We start from the raw sequence: 14,164 nt of genomic DNA, 5'->3' as shown, positions 1-14,164 counted from the left end.
TACCTAAGCTATCATCAGATATTTATTTTAAACCCACTATACTTTTTTGCTACTTGAAACACTATTTTTTTTTTTTTTTTTGCCTGAGCAATTAAAGTGTTAAATTATAGTCCCAACCAGCTACTCATGCCAGAGTGAAAAACTGAGGTGTGTTTTGTACGGAAAGCCTGGGAGGTGGAGGCTGAACAGACCTGGGAATGCGCTCCAGCTCTGCTACTCTATTCACTTACTCACTCACTCATTCATTCCCTTGCCCGTAACCAACGTTGTCTCAGCCCCTGCTGCGGACGAGACTCAGCAAAGACACAGAGCAGAGAATAAGACAAAGGACACCCCTGGCCCCCCAGAGCCAAACCTCTCACAAAGGAGAACATACACATACAAGCCAACAAAGCAACAAGTTCATGTATACTCCTCAGTAAGTACTTGACCTCTCTGAATTTCAGTCTCCTCACCTACGAAATAAAGGTTTTACAAAGATTAAATGTGATGAGGTGTGCAACATACCTGGCACACAGTAGGCAATGAATGGAGGCAATTATTCTGCTCCTGTTAGCTCTCTGTCAACCTGTCTTTCACCACTACCCCTCAAAGTTATTTTCAATTTCTAGTGTGGTAGGGCTCTTGGATCCACAAGCTAAATATTTATCCCACAAATATTAACATAATATTTATCCACAAGTATTAACATCCTAAGGATTTGTAAGGTTCCAAGCCAGAGAGGCTGAAGGAGCTGGATTTAGTCTGATCTCTGCTGTGCAAAAGAAATTGTCCAAGACTCAGAAATGGGTCAAGGGGATGAGTGGGCATCTTTTCAGTGGAGTGAGGCATGTGATGTAAAGGACCTTCTGGGAATTACTGGATCCTACAGAGGTGTGTATTTGATTGTAGTTCTATCGACTAGGTTATATCACACCTCTGTAAGGGTACTGTTCTGGCTGTTCAGTCAATCAGTCATGTCTGACTCTTTGTAACCCCATGGACTGCAGCAAGCCAGGCTTCCTTGTCCTTAACCATTTTCTGGAGTTTGCTCAAACTCATGTCCATTGAGTTGGTGATGCCATCAAAGGTCCATATAGTCAAAGTTACGGTTTTTCTAGTAGCCATGTATGGATGTGAGATTTGGACCATAAAGAAGGCTAAGCACCGAAGAATATTGATGCTTTTGAATGGTGCTGGAGAAGACTCTTGAGAGTCCCTTGGACTGCAAGGAGATCAAACCAGTCAGTTCTAAAAGAGATCAACCCTGAATGTTCATTAGAAGAACTGATACTGAAGCTGAAGTTCCAACACTTCAGCCACCTGATGCAAAGAGCTGATTCCTTGGAAGACCCTGATGCTGGGAAAGGTTGACAGCAAAAGGAGAAGGAGGCAAGCAGAGGATGAGACAGACAGCATCTTGAGTAAACTCTGGGAGACAGTGAAGGACACGTGGGAGCCTGGCTTGCTGCAGTCTGTTGGGTTACAAAGAGTCAGACATGACTTAGTGACTGAACAACAACGTAAGTTCATCAAGAAGATAAAAGTAGTGATGAGACAGAAATTCACATTTTAAGTCAAGGCAAGAAAAGTTTAAATATAAAGCTTTTTTTCCTGCCCTTTGGCCTCCTCCCTCCCCTCTGGTGTGCATCAGAACCTGCATTATATTTTAACCAGACCTGCTCCCAGGGACAGGGGAGCCTGGTGGGCTGCCGTCTATGGGGTCGCACAGAGTTGGACATGACTGAAGTGACTTAGCAGCAGCAGCTCAACCATGAAGATCTATTTTTCTCCTACTGGCTCCAGCCAAGTAATTCCTTAGAAGATAACAGTCATGCCTCAACCTTATAAGGGGTCAGAAAGACCCACTCTCACCTTGTACATGCAGAGATCTTCAGTGAACTTTATTCACAATGCCAACATATTTCCCGTTGAGATAGTGACTGCTGCCAACAGACTGGCCAGATGACCCGGGGAGATACTGAACTGCACCAGATGGAAGTTCACACTTAAATATTTACTTATGCCCTTATAAGGAGGCTTCCTAGGTGGCTCAATAGTAAAGAATCTCCAATGCAGGGGAAATAAGACATGTGGGTTTGGTCCCATTGCCCAGTCCAAGCTCACTCTGCTCATCACACAACAGGCCAATAAGTGAGACAAAGTGTTGAGAAAAGGAAGGGGCTTTATTTGGGAGCCAGCTGACCAAGAAGACGGCAGGCTAGCACCTCAGAATGACCATCTTGTGGGGCCGGGATGCCAGGTTTTTGTTTTTTTTTTAAGGGATTAGATTTAGGGGGAGGTGAGCCTTGGGTGTTCTTTGGAAGGAATGATGCTAAAGCTGAAACTCCAGTACTGTGGCCACCTCATTCGAAGAGTTGACTCATTGGAAAAGACTCTGATGTTGGGAGGGATTGGGGACAGGAGGAGCAGGGAATGACAGAGGATGAGATGGCTGGATGGCATCACTGACTCGATGGACGAGAGTTTGAGTGAACTCCGGGAGATGGTGATGGACAGGGAGGCCTGGCGTGCTGTGATTTATGGGGTCGCAAAGAGTTGGACACGACTGAGCGACTGAACTGAACTGAACTGAACTGAGGCAACAAGATAAAAAGACAATACAGTCCTTACAAATGTCCCCTACACTGGCAAGTCTCAGGCAGGAGGATGTGCTAGTTTCACTTCCTTAGAGTCCTTCACAGGTAGGCAGCATACGTTATCTCCCTGGGGCAGGCCATTATGTATGCGGACAATAACAAAAGTAGCAAGATGAGGGTTAAAGTCACAGAAGCAGATCCAGTATAAATTCAAAAATAACCTTTCCCGATTACAATCCCTGGGTCAGGGAGATCCCCTGGAGGCGGGCATGGCAACCCACTCCAGTATTATTGCCTGGGAAATCCCATGGACAGAGGAGCCTGGTGGACTACAGTCCCTGGAGTTGCAAAGAGTCAGACACGACTGAGTTCTCATGCAACATGCCGTTGTTTTTTTTTTTTCTATTTATTTATTTACTTTTGGAAGCTAATTACTTTACAATATTGTATTGGTTTTGCCATACATTGACATGATTCCACCACGCGTGTACATGTGTTCCCCACCCTGAACCCCCTTCCCACGTCCCTCTCCATCCTATCCCTCTGGGTCATCCCAGTGCACCAGCCCCAAGCACCCTGTATCATGCATCGAACCTGGACTGGCATTCCATTTCACATATGATAATATACATGTTTCAATGCCATTCTCCAAAACCATCCCATCTTGCCCTCTCCCACAGAGTCCAAAAGACTGTTCTATACATCTGTGTCTCTTTTGCTGTCTCACATACAGGGTTATCATTACCATCTTTCTAAATTCCACATATATGCGTTAGTATACTGTATTGGTGTTTTTCTTTCTGGTTTACTTCACTCTGTATAATAGGCTCCAGTTTCACCCACCTTATTAGAACTGATTCAAATGTATTCTTTTTAATGGCTGAGTAATACTCCATTGTGTATATGTACCACAGCTTTCTTATCCGTTCATCTGCTGATGGGCATCTAGGTTGCTTCCATGTCCTGGTTATTATAGACAGCACTGCAATGAACATTGGGGTACACGTGTCTCTTTCAATTCTGGTTTCCTCGGTGTGTATGCCTAGCAGTGGGATTGCTGGGTCATATGGCAGTTCTATTTCCAGGTTTTTAAAGAATCTCCACACTGTTCTCCATAGTGGCTGTACTAGTTTGCATTCCCACCAACAGTGTAAGAGGGTTCCCTTTTCTCCACACCCTCTCCAGCGTTTACTGTTTGTAGACTTTTGAATAGCAGCCATTCTGACTGGCGGCAACACGCCATTAATGTCACCAGCTATATTCCTTGTATTCTGCCCATTTTACGAGATTATTGCTTCTTGCCTTATATGTGACTGAGCCTCAGATAAAATTAATGATGATTAGGTGACTTGAAACAACTGGCCAAATGTAGAGTTCTATAAGATGAGTGACTGTAATACTGTCTGTCTAGGTATGGGAAGAAGCAGCAAAAGGGAACCATCTCCTGGACACCAGTGAGGCAGGCGGTTCAGAGGCTTTTGCTTATTGTTCTAGCTTGAGTCTGGCGCCTTAGACCACTCGGCCGTCCTGATGGCCCTTGCTTATCGTTAACAGGGTTCAGCCCAGTGATAGCACACTGAGTGGCCTGTCAACAAAATCCTTGCCTGACCTGGGTATGAGGATTCCCAGCACCGTGAGACAAACCGGTCACAAAATGCCTCCCAAACCTTGGTTGAAATTCGTACCAAAAGGGAAGCGATCATAAAATAAAGAAAGTTGCCTGTCACCCAGTCCATAACAATCGAGCCATTAGCTGCTGCGGAGGCTGACCTGACCTGCAGTGCACCTGCTAGGCATCCAGGACAACGATCAGAATGCGACGCTGTGTGTTCTGGGAAAACTGGGCCTTCCTGCACTCAGATGCTTCCAAGAGGAGTGTTTCATGAGCCTGGATTCTTGCATCTCCCCATTCTGCTGCTGCTGCTGCTAAGTCGCTTCAGTCATGTCCGACTCTGTGCGACCCCATAGACGGAAGCCCACCAGGCTCCCCCATCCCTGGGATTCTCCAGGCAAGAACACTGGAGTGGGTTGCCATTTCCTTCTCCAATGCATGAAAGTGAAAAGTGAAAGGAAAGTCGCTCAGTCGTGTCTGACTCTTAGCGACCCCATGGACTACAGCCTACCAGGCTCCTCCATCCATGGGATTTTCCAGGCAAGAGTACTGGAGTGGGGTGCCATTGCCTCCTCTGCTCCCCATTCTAGAGAAGCCCTAACACCATCCATTAATATGATTATCCCTCGAGGCCAGCAGCAACCTTCTATGAGATGTGTGATTCACTGCACAAACTCTTTTCACCAAAGTCACGTATATAGTGGGTGGCCACCCCCTTCATCTCTTTGGAGTAGTTCTCAGAGCTCTCTGAGAGACTGACTTCTCCTGGGTTATGAGCCTCGGTTTGCTGTGAGTAAAATTTTCCATGTCTTTCTTAGATTGACTACTGGTTAATTTTTCCCTTGACATCAAGTAGCAGTGAGCGTGCGGGGAGACAGGTGACCACACCCATGGGGCGGTCTGCTGGCTGCTGCCTTTGGTGACCATCTACTGTCTGTCTGTTCAAGCATCAAGCAGAGTGCTTTCCATACATTCATTTATTTAATTAAACCCTCCTTCGAGGGCAACGCTATGCCCATTTTCCAGAGAAGGAAACTGAGGCTCACAACCTCAGGCTGTGCTATCTTTTCCAAGAGTAAGAACAGCATGTGTGCTAAGTCGCTTCAGTCGTGTCCAACTCTTTGTGACCCTGTGGACTGCAGCCCACCAGGCTCCTCTGTCCATGGGGTTTCCTAGGCAAGAATACTGGAGTGGAGTGCCATGCCCTCCTCCAGGGGATCTCCCCAACCCAGGGATTGAACCTGTGTCTATTATGTCTCCTGCATTGGCAGGCGGTTCTTTACCACAAGCACCACCTCGGCAGCCCAACCATTTATTAAGGTAACCATGATTCTCAATATTTCATTTCCTGTTTAAGATGATTATAGGAAGCAGGTATTATACAAGCAAAGTAAACAAAAAATTTGGGGGCAGCCACTATGTGCCAGGAGGTGCTGGGTGGCAGGAACACAGCAGGCGACAGTCCTTGCCTTTCTAGAGTGTTCCGTCCAGGAGGGAAAGTGGACCTGAACAGATACGTACATGGGATGATTTGCTTCAAAATCCCACCTTCTGCCTCCCAGCTGGAAGTGCTTACCAGGGGGACACACAGAAACCTTCAGACTGGAAGCAAAGACCCAAAACTTTTCTGTTTCTTATTTGCAGCAAAAAGGCTCCAGCCTCCTACAGCTTCCCTGAGTTCCAAAGGGCAAATCCAAACAGTTACTAATCAGGGGAGTGAGGGAATGCAGACACAGAGGAAAGGCGGTCAAGGAAAAAAAAAAAACAACAAACAAACAATGGCCCAGCAGTAGAACAGGGACCTGGCTCTTCCTGAAGGGGTGTACAGAACAATCTGACATGTATCTCTGAGTTCCTCGATAGGAGCCCAGGTGGGGAATGGTAACTTCAGGCTGAGCACAAGCACGTGGACCCTTCTGACTGGAATCAGGAGGCTGATGACTGAGATTCCTGGAACACCACCCTGCAACCTCAGCACCAACCAATCAGAGGAAGGTCACACACCCTGCAGCCCTCCCTCCAAATTCTGCTTATAAAAACTCTTCCCCCAAAACCATCAGGGAGTTTGGGCTACTCGAGCATGAGCCACCCACCCTCCTTGCTTGGCCCTTGCAAAAAACCTTTTTCTGCTCCAAACTCTGATGTTTCAGTATGTCTGCCTTCACCGTGCTTCAGGGACTGAACTTGGGTTTGATAACACTCAGATTCAGTCAGTGATATTGTAGGGCTACACTGCAAAGTGTCTAGAACATACAATTTGGATAAAATGGGGAGTGAGAGATGAGACTAGAGCAGGGGGCTGGGAGGGTCAGGCTATGAAGGGGCTCACACGCCAACCATGCTAAGGCATTCGGACCACGCTGCAAGCAACAGAGGAGTCGTCAGTGTTATAAAGTAGAGGAGTAAAGGGATGACACTAGTTTTTGGTAGATCATTCCAGAAGGAGAGCTGGGCACCAGGAGGGTGTGTAGAGTGGGAGAGAGGAGCCTGACCAGAGGCCACCCAGGGTGGGTACTGAGAAGCTGGCTCATGAGGGCCTTGGTGTCTTAATCAGGTTCTGGCTTTTTCCTCTCTGTTGAAGGGGTTTGGCCTTTGGAACATCCATGAGATTTAATCTCTCCTTGTGTTGTTTCCTTCCAATTGCTGGCAAGAAGGGCAATTATTATTTGTAGCTCACGTCTGTTGGCCTCAGCATCCCAGGTCTACAAAGTAAAGTCTCGTTTATGCTTATGTCCCAGTGAGGAGTCTCCATGCCCTGCCCTCTACCTACCTAGGCAGAAAATCAGAGGCCTTTTGGAGCACCAGTCGGGTATTACATCCCAGTGAGGAGTCTCCACACCCTGACCCCTCTACCTAGGCAGAAAATCAGATGCCTTTTGGAGCACCAGTCGGGTGTTCTGGGGAGTCCTCACAGGTGTCTGGCTTCTCAGGCGGTGCGGTGGTAAAGAACCTGCCTGCCAATGCCAGAGACTCAAGAGATGCGGGTTCCATCCCTATGTTGGGAAGACACCCTGGAGGCAAACCGCTCCAGTGTTCTAGCCTGGAGAATTCCATGGACAGAGAAGCCTGGCGGGATCTATGGCCCATGAGGTCACAAAGAGTCAGACGTGACTGAGCACACACACGCACACACCAAAGGGGTCTGTCCCCCGCCGCCCCCCCCCCACTCAGAACCTGACATGTCTTCAGCTGCTGCTCTAACACCCACGACTACAAAACCACTTGGGGAAGCCCATCTCCTGCCTCTGCGGACAGAGCTTATCACAGGACACCAATACTCTTGCCACCGTCCCCTCCAAATTGCTACAAGGTCTGCAAAACGCGGAGCTCCAGGGGTACCACTCTGATCGGGGGCGTATGGCCTCATCCACAAATCTGGCCCATAATGTGGAAGGCTAAAAGACTCCCCAGAGAGCATCCAGGGAAATGATTCTCAAGACTAGCTCGGGGGTCCCCAACCTCTGGGACCCGATGCCTGACGATCTCAGGTGGAGCTGATGTAATAATAATAGAGATAAAGTACACATTAAATGCAATGCACTTGAATTATCCCCAAACCACCCCCTCATTCCCAGTTCATGGGGAAAAAAACTGTCTCCCATGAAACGGCTCCCTGGTGCCACAAAGGTTGGGGACCATGGTCCCAGCCCCCATTACTGAGGGTTGGTCTGAGGGGTTCCCCCACTAAACTCCAAGGAGACCCAAATAAACCTGGATCTTTTTGCCCCTTCAGGCCCCCCTTCACAAGCTTTGGCTTCTCAGGCACCCTGCCCCCCACTATGAAGTGTCAGTTGCTCAGTCGTGTCTGACTCTTTGCAGCCCCATGGACTGGGGCTCACAAGGCTCTTCTGTCCATGGGATTCTTCAGGCAAGAATACTGGAGCGGTTTGCCATTCCCCCGCCCCTCACTTTACCCGCCTCCCAAAGGCCCCAGCGGTGCCTGCAGCCAGTGTTCCCAGGGCCGGCAAAGCCCCCTCAAACCACCCTCTTTCACACCAAGGCTCAGATCTGCCCCCCTCCCGCTTCTTTGCAGAAACTCACGTGGTCCTTGATGCTGGCAGCAGGAGCCACGCGGATTCAGGAGACTGTCGCTAGGGGGTCACTGGAAGATGGGACAGAGGGTTCCGGATCCTCAGCTCAGGGATCTTTGCTTCCAGCCCCTGGTGGGAGAAGAGAGAACACTGGAGAAGCTCAGACCGGAAGGTTATGATTAGGAATAGTTGTGGTAAGATTAGCCCTGCTTCCGGAAGGAGTGTTGGGGCTGGAGAGGTGTGGGCGTCAAGCTTTGCAAAATAAAGGGCACCACCGGAATGTGTATCTGAAACAGCTGCTACCTGGTAAAAGCCCTTTTACTCCTCCATCACCAGAAGCCTTTTCTCAAAGGACTTCCACTCTGAGTGTGGTTCTCTAACTCTGGGGCAGGGAGCCCTAGAACAGGACAGGGTCCAGGTCCTACCCCTATTTCAAGGGAGCACATGCCCAGGTGTCAGTTACGAAAGTCAGGTTACTAAATAAGATCTTCATTTAAGAAAAAAAGCATCTATCCTTTACCCCACCTCAACATTTAGAATCAGCCTGGCGCTCCAGTGGTGAGGATTCTGGACTTTTACTACAGGGTGCACCAGTTCGATACCTGGTTGGGGAACTAATCCTACAAACTACACGGCAAGGCCAGAAAATAAATTTCAAAAAGAAGAAAGAGCAGTCCAGAACTTGGCAAGGAGTCAAGCAGCACACAAACAAGAAGAAGCTGCCTGACGGTAACTGCCACTTGTCCGCCAGTGTCCACCTCTCCATCTTGTTTCACTCACAGACACCTCAGAAAAGCAGTTACCCACGCCTCCTCCGGGGAAGATCACATTTCCCAACCTTCCTCGGAGCTAGGTGTGCCCTGCTTCACTGAATTAGGGTCAAGCAGAATGAAGCCAGAGTGGAGTAGGCAGTTCTCGGAAATGTCCTTAGAAGGCGTATTAGGAGGATTCTCCAGAGAAACAGAACTGAACAGGAGATCTATGTGGATATTTATTACTACAGATTGACTCACGTGACTTTGGAGGCTGAGGAGTTCCTCGATCTCCCCTCAGCAAGCGGGAGCCCCAGGGAAGTCGGTGGTATAATTCAGTCTGAGTCTGAATGCCTGAGAACTGGGGAAGCTGATAAAGTAAATCCCAGTCCCCAGAAGAGAGAAGATGAAATGAAATGTCCCAGCTCAAGCAGGAAAAAAGAAGAGGGGGAAACCTCTTCTTACTCAACCTTTTGTTCCATTTAAACCCTCAGTAGGTTGGACAATGCCCTACCTCATTGGGAAGGGTGATCTAATTCACCAAAGCCACTCATTCAAATGCTAATCCTATCAGGAAACACTCTCACAAAGACACCCAGAAACAGTGTTTAAACTGGGCACCTGTGGCCAGTCATTGAATGAATGACATATTGAATGAACCACCACAAAGGGAGATGGTAGTTTTTCACCACTTCCTCCTACCTGCTGGCCAGAATTTGGTTGATGGCTGGAGCTCCAACAGCCATCTTGGGCCATGAGTTCCCCTTGAGACTGGAAGCTACATCCAGCAGACATGAAAGGAACAGTGGAGTATCACTCCAGCCCACACTGCCTTCCTTCCACCAGGGATTATGAGTGGCAAACATCTCTATAAGATTTATGCTGGTTATTTTCATTTTTTTCTATCACTTGTAACCAAACATCTTCATAACTAAATGCCAATATATCACATTTGATGAAAGGTGGTGGGTCCTGTTGGGGCTTTTTTATTTGTCATTCATTGCTGCCTTTATTAGTAGAGTGTATTTGGATTGACATTCTCATTTCAACCACTGACTTTTCGCTCAGGAAACGTCTGTCTATAGCTGCTGCACACTTAATAGAGCAAGAGGCTGGGAGGCGGGAGGATAAATTCCAAATTTAAGGCAGAACAAACCGCTTCCTCCGTCATTCATTTGTTCATTTTCATCCGCCAAAACGCTGACTGATCCCTTTCCAGGGGTTATGCGGTATCTCACTGAATTGTCACCGACAACACCATGAGGGGGGCATCCTCCCCATGTTCCAGATGAGGAAACTGAGGTTCTGAGAAGTAAGGAGATGGCAGAGTGATGATCAGTCTGCCTCCCTTGATTCCACAGTAATTATTTTTCAAAATCATCAGACATGTTTTCATTTGACTAGTGGGAACTTGATTTGCACAGACTTAATCTAACAAGGCAGAGAATGAAATAGTATGAAGTGTTCTGTTTCTGGGTGATAAGAGGCTGGGGTCAGGCAGTCAGCTGACCACTGTCCACTGAGCGCCTACTGTGTGCCATGCACTCTTTAGAGTGGGTTGTCACTGATGTGGTGTTTACAGGGCACCTTCTCCCTCTGAAGTGTGAGCATCTTTGTTTCTGTGCAGAGCCCACATTGCCCTGGCACACTCTCAGTGTTCAGATGGAAAAATACCAGGAGCTGGGTCTGATTCCACTTGTACCACCTGCCAGCTGTGTGCCTTCAGAGAGGTTGCTTAACCTCTCTGGTCTTCTGTCTCTTCTTTCAGGGCCTTCAGGGTCTTCCCCCCAGCCCCTTTGATGGTGTTCTTTTCAAGTGTTCCTTAATTCAAACTTGGTCAAAGCTCATCGGGCAGTGCCATTTAGAGTTTTCCAGGAAATTACACTCTTGGTGGAAACTCAGGAACCTTCCGTTAGGCCCCCCAAATAACTCACATAAATAAATATTAAGCTTCAGTTGCAGTTTCCTTTTGTAAAAGACAGACGACGTTTGAGGAGGAACTGCAGTTACAGTTGAACTAGTTCCTGGAATCTTGTTTTCACTTTCTCCTTGATCTTTATCTTTTAGGAACCTCCTCTGGGAAGGAGCCCCATCGTAATGTGTTTCAAAAGTACACTTGGTAATAAGAAGCTGAGGTTCTTGATTACACTAACAGACAGACAGAACCAGAGTCCCAAGTCGGTCTTAGAGCTGCGATTCTACAGCTCAGGATAAGGCCGGGAATAAGTATGTTTAAGAAGCACCACAGGCTTCCCAGATGGTTCAGTGGTTAAGAATCCACCTGCCAATGCAGGAGACGTGGCTTTGATCCCTAGTCTGGGCAGATCCCACATGCCTCAGGGCAATTAAGCCCGTGTGCCCCAACTACTGAGCCCCTGTGCACTACAGCCTGTGTTCCACAGCAAGGACAGCCCTTGCTCCCTGCAACTCGAGAAGGCCTGCCTACAGCAACACAGAGGCAGCGCACCCAAGAATAAATAAATAAGTGAGAAGCACTCAGTTCCTAGGCTAAACCAAGACGAGAGTCCAAGTCCTGAGGTTACAAGGAAGTTGGAGTCAGAAGCTTGAATCCTGATCTTCCTGTGTATTAATTAGCTGTGTGATCTTGGGCAAGTGTTTTACTGAACTCACAAAGTACTGACGAGCAGGGGTCCATAGCATCTGCCAGATCATCATGGGCCCAGCTGTAGGGCTGATGAGTGGACAGTGAGAAGGCTGTGGGTATTCCACGGCCTGGAGGGGAGATTACCAAAGGGCAGGGACCCCTGAAGGTGAGCAGTGCCACCAAAGTGGATGGGGGCGAAGTGACTTCCCTGAGAAAAGATCGTTCAGGACGTGAAAGACGGCTAGGATTTGACCAGGTGAGCTGAGCACACTGCAGGTACCAGGACTAAATGCGGCAGAACCGGGTGTCCACCTGAACTCCTGACTCAGGCCTTTTGAGGAGTCAAGAAAGAAAACTAGAAAGTGACAGGGGAGAGGGGAATTGTGACGGGAGGGGAGGGAGATCGCTTGGGCTCGCCTCCGCGCATGCGCCCTAACTCTAAACGCGAAGGGAAGTCACTCACGGATGCCGGACCCTCATGGAGCCATCTGATGCTGAAGGCCCTTCCCGGGCCCCTGAATCTTCATTGGTAAGTGAGGCCCTCCTGCCTTCTCTCTTTCCCACCACCTTGGTCTATTTCTCCACCCAGGGGAGCCAGGCTTTCATCCTAGAAACCAGATCCTGCCCCAGCTTTGCTCAGAAGTCCCTGAGGGTCGCCACCTCAACCTGGACTCAGAACAATTTGGAAAGTGCCCAGGGTGGCCTCTGATGATCTGCCCCCTGCCACTCCCCCAGCTCCAGCCTCCCTGTGGCCCCCAGGCCCTCAGGCTGAGCGCTGGCTTCATCCTCCCCCTGGGGTCTCTCAGCCCTTTCCAAAGGCTCCCCATCAATGTGGCTCCGGATTTCTTTGGGGCACCTGTCATCTCAGATACCTAACCTGTCTAGTTCTTTCCTGTCTGCCCTTTCCAATAGAAGAGGGAACTCCTAGGAACAGAGGTCTGGGGTCTGCTTGCTGCCATCTGCCCCGGAGTCTGGGGCAGAGCGCCAGCCCATAATATCTGAACAGTCCCTATCTCTCATGAGTTCGAACAATACTATTATTACAGAGATAGCATTGAGTTTAGTAAATGTTGGGTTGGTCAACATGTTTGTCCAACATGTTCGTCCCAAGCAACTTATGTGGCCAACCCAGTGCTTAGGAAGGACTCCCCTGTTGGTTTCTATCCCAATCTCCCGTCTTCCAGGCTCCCAGGAGAAGTCCTTCCCGGGGCCCCCGCTGGCCCCTCTGCCCTGCCTGCCAGCCCCTGACTGGCCTGCGGGTTCCCTGCCACCCGCTGCTGGCTTGGCTGTGCCCCTGGAGGACACGGCGTGTGCCACGGTTGCACACACTGTAGCCCAGGCTGTTCGGAGGTTGGCAGCTCTGGCCTTTGTCCTGCTGCCCCTGGATCCTGTGTGGCCGGGGCCTGGGTGTGGCCATCACCCCAGGTGACATCCAGTGCATGCCAGGGCATGTAGTGAAGCTGGACCATTTTGCAGAGACAGAGAAAACAAAACCCTTCCTTAAGCCTTGGCTGATGGCTTGTTTTCTCAAGACCCGCACAGAAATAGACGGTTTTCATCTGAGCGTCTCCCGCAGTGAGTGACTCAGGACCAGGAGCACAAAGCCTGCTGATGCCCCTGCCCTCGTCCTACCATCCGCCTGCAAGATGCACGGAGATGGCGGGCAATCTGCAGGGGGGAGGCCCAGGAATGTTCTGGAAAGGCTCTCTCCTCCTGCCTCTTGCTCACAACTCATGGGGAATTAAACAATAAGCAAGGTCTCGTGAAAGCTGCTCTGAGAAGCAGTCACAACTGCCAAAGGATTTTTTTTTTTAATTTTTTTCCAATTTTACTTTTTTATTTTTTAAAATTTATTTTTAATTGGAGAACAATTGGTTTACAATGTTGTGTTGGTTTCTGCCATACATCAACATGAATCAGCCATAGTATACATATGTCCCCTCCTTGTACCTCCCTCCCACCCTCCACTTCATCCCACCCCTTTAGATTGTCACAGAGCCCCGGGCTGAGCTCCCTGCATCATAAAGCAAATTCCTAGATATCTATTTTACATATGGTAGTGTATATGTTTCAGTGTTACTCTCTCAATTCGATCTGCCCCAAAGTCTGTGTCTCTAAATAGGGTCGTCAGCACCACTTTTCTAGATTCCATGTATATCTGTTCATATATGATATCCGTTCTTCTCTTTTTTACTTACTTGACTCTGTGTAAGGCTCTACGTTTATCCAGCTTTCTAGAACTGACTCAAATGTGTTCCTTTTAATGCCAAGCAGTCTTTGAATCACCTAGATTGGGGCATTGAAACTGAGGCTTCTGGCTGGCGGAGGGGTTTGGACCTGGGCACTGAGTCTGCATGCAAGGTGGTGTGGGTCTGTGCAGAGTGTTTGATTCTTTCAGACTCTCAGAACAGACCTGTGCAGACGTCCATCCTGGAGAAGAGAAATAACGCACCTGTGGTCACCGCGTGAACAGCAGCTCAGCCCCCCGGGCCTCCGAAGACCCCATCTGCCAGGTCACCAGCACTGCTCAGAGCAAAACAGGGCAGATGAATAACAGCAAAGCCGGAGACAGTGACAGCAGGCTG

General features: G+C 48.8%; 1 protein-coding gene across 9 annotated transcripts in view; it reads right to left on the bottom strand.

Moving 5' to 3' along the window:
- Positions 1-14,164, bottom strand: part of PROM1 (prominin 1) — a 148,326-nt gene extending 134,162 nt beyond the window's left edge. For 5 of the 9 annotated variants that reach the window (XM_086404720.1, XM_086404726.1, XM_086404731.1 and 2 more), the window contains exons 1-2: positions 14,032-14,164; positions 8,233-8,351 (exon numbers count right to left, since the gene is read on the bottom strand). The gene's annotated coding sequence lies outside the window, so the exon portion shown is untranslated. Of the gene's footprint in view, positions 1-8,232; positions 8,352-9,235; positions 9,423-14,031 lie in introns of those variants that run through there. The other 4 variants (XM_086404737.1, XM_086404741.1, XM_086404728.1 and 1 more) reach the window with 3 other exon arrangements.

The sequence above is a fragment of the Bos grunniens genome, chromosome 6 (assembly GCF_055505025.1).
Source record: "Bos grunniens cultivar Pamir isolate PY7600 chromosome 6, Bosgru_T2T1.0, whole genome shotgun sequence".
Taxonomy (NCBI): domain Eukaryota; kingdom Metazoa; phylum Chordata; class Mammalia; order Artiodactyla; family Bovidae; genus Bos; species Bos grunniens.
Note: the sequence above shows the minus strand (reverse complement) of the source record. Positions and strands in the feature narration are given on the sequence as shown.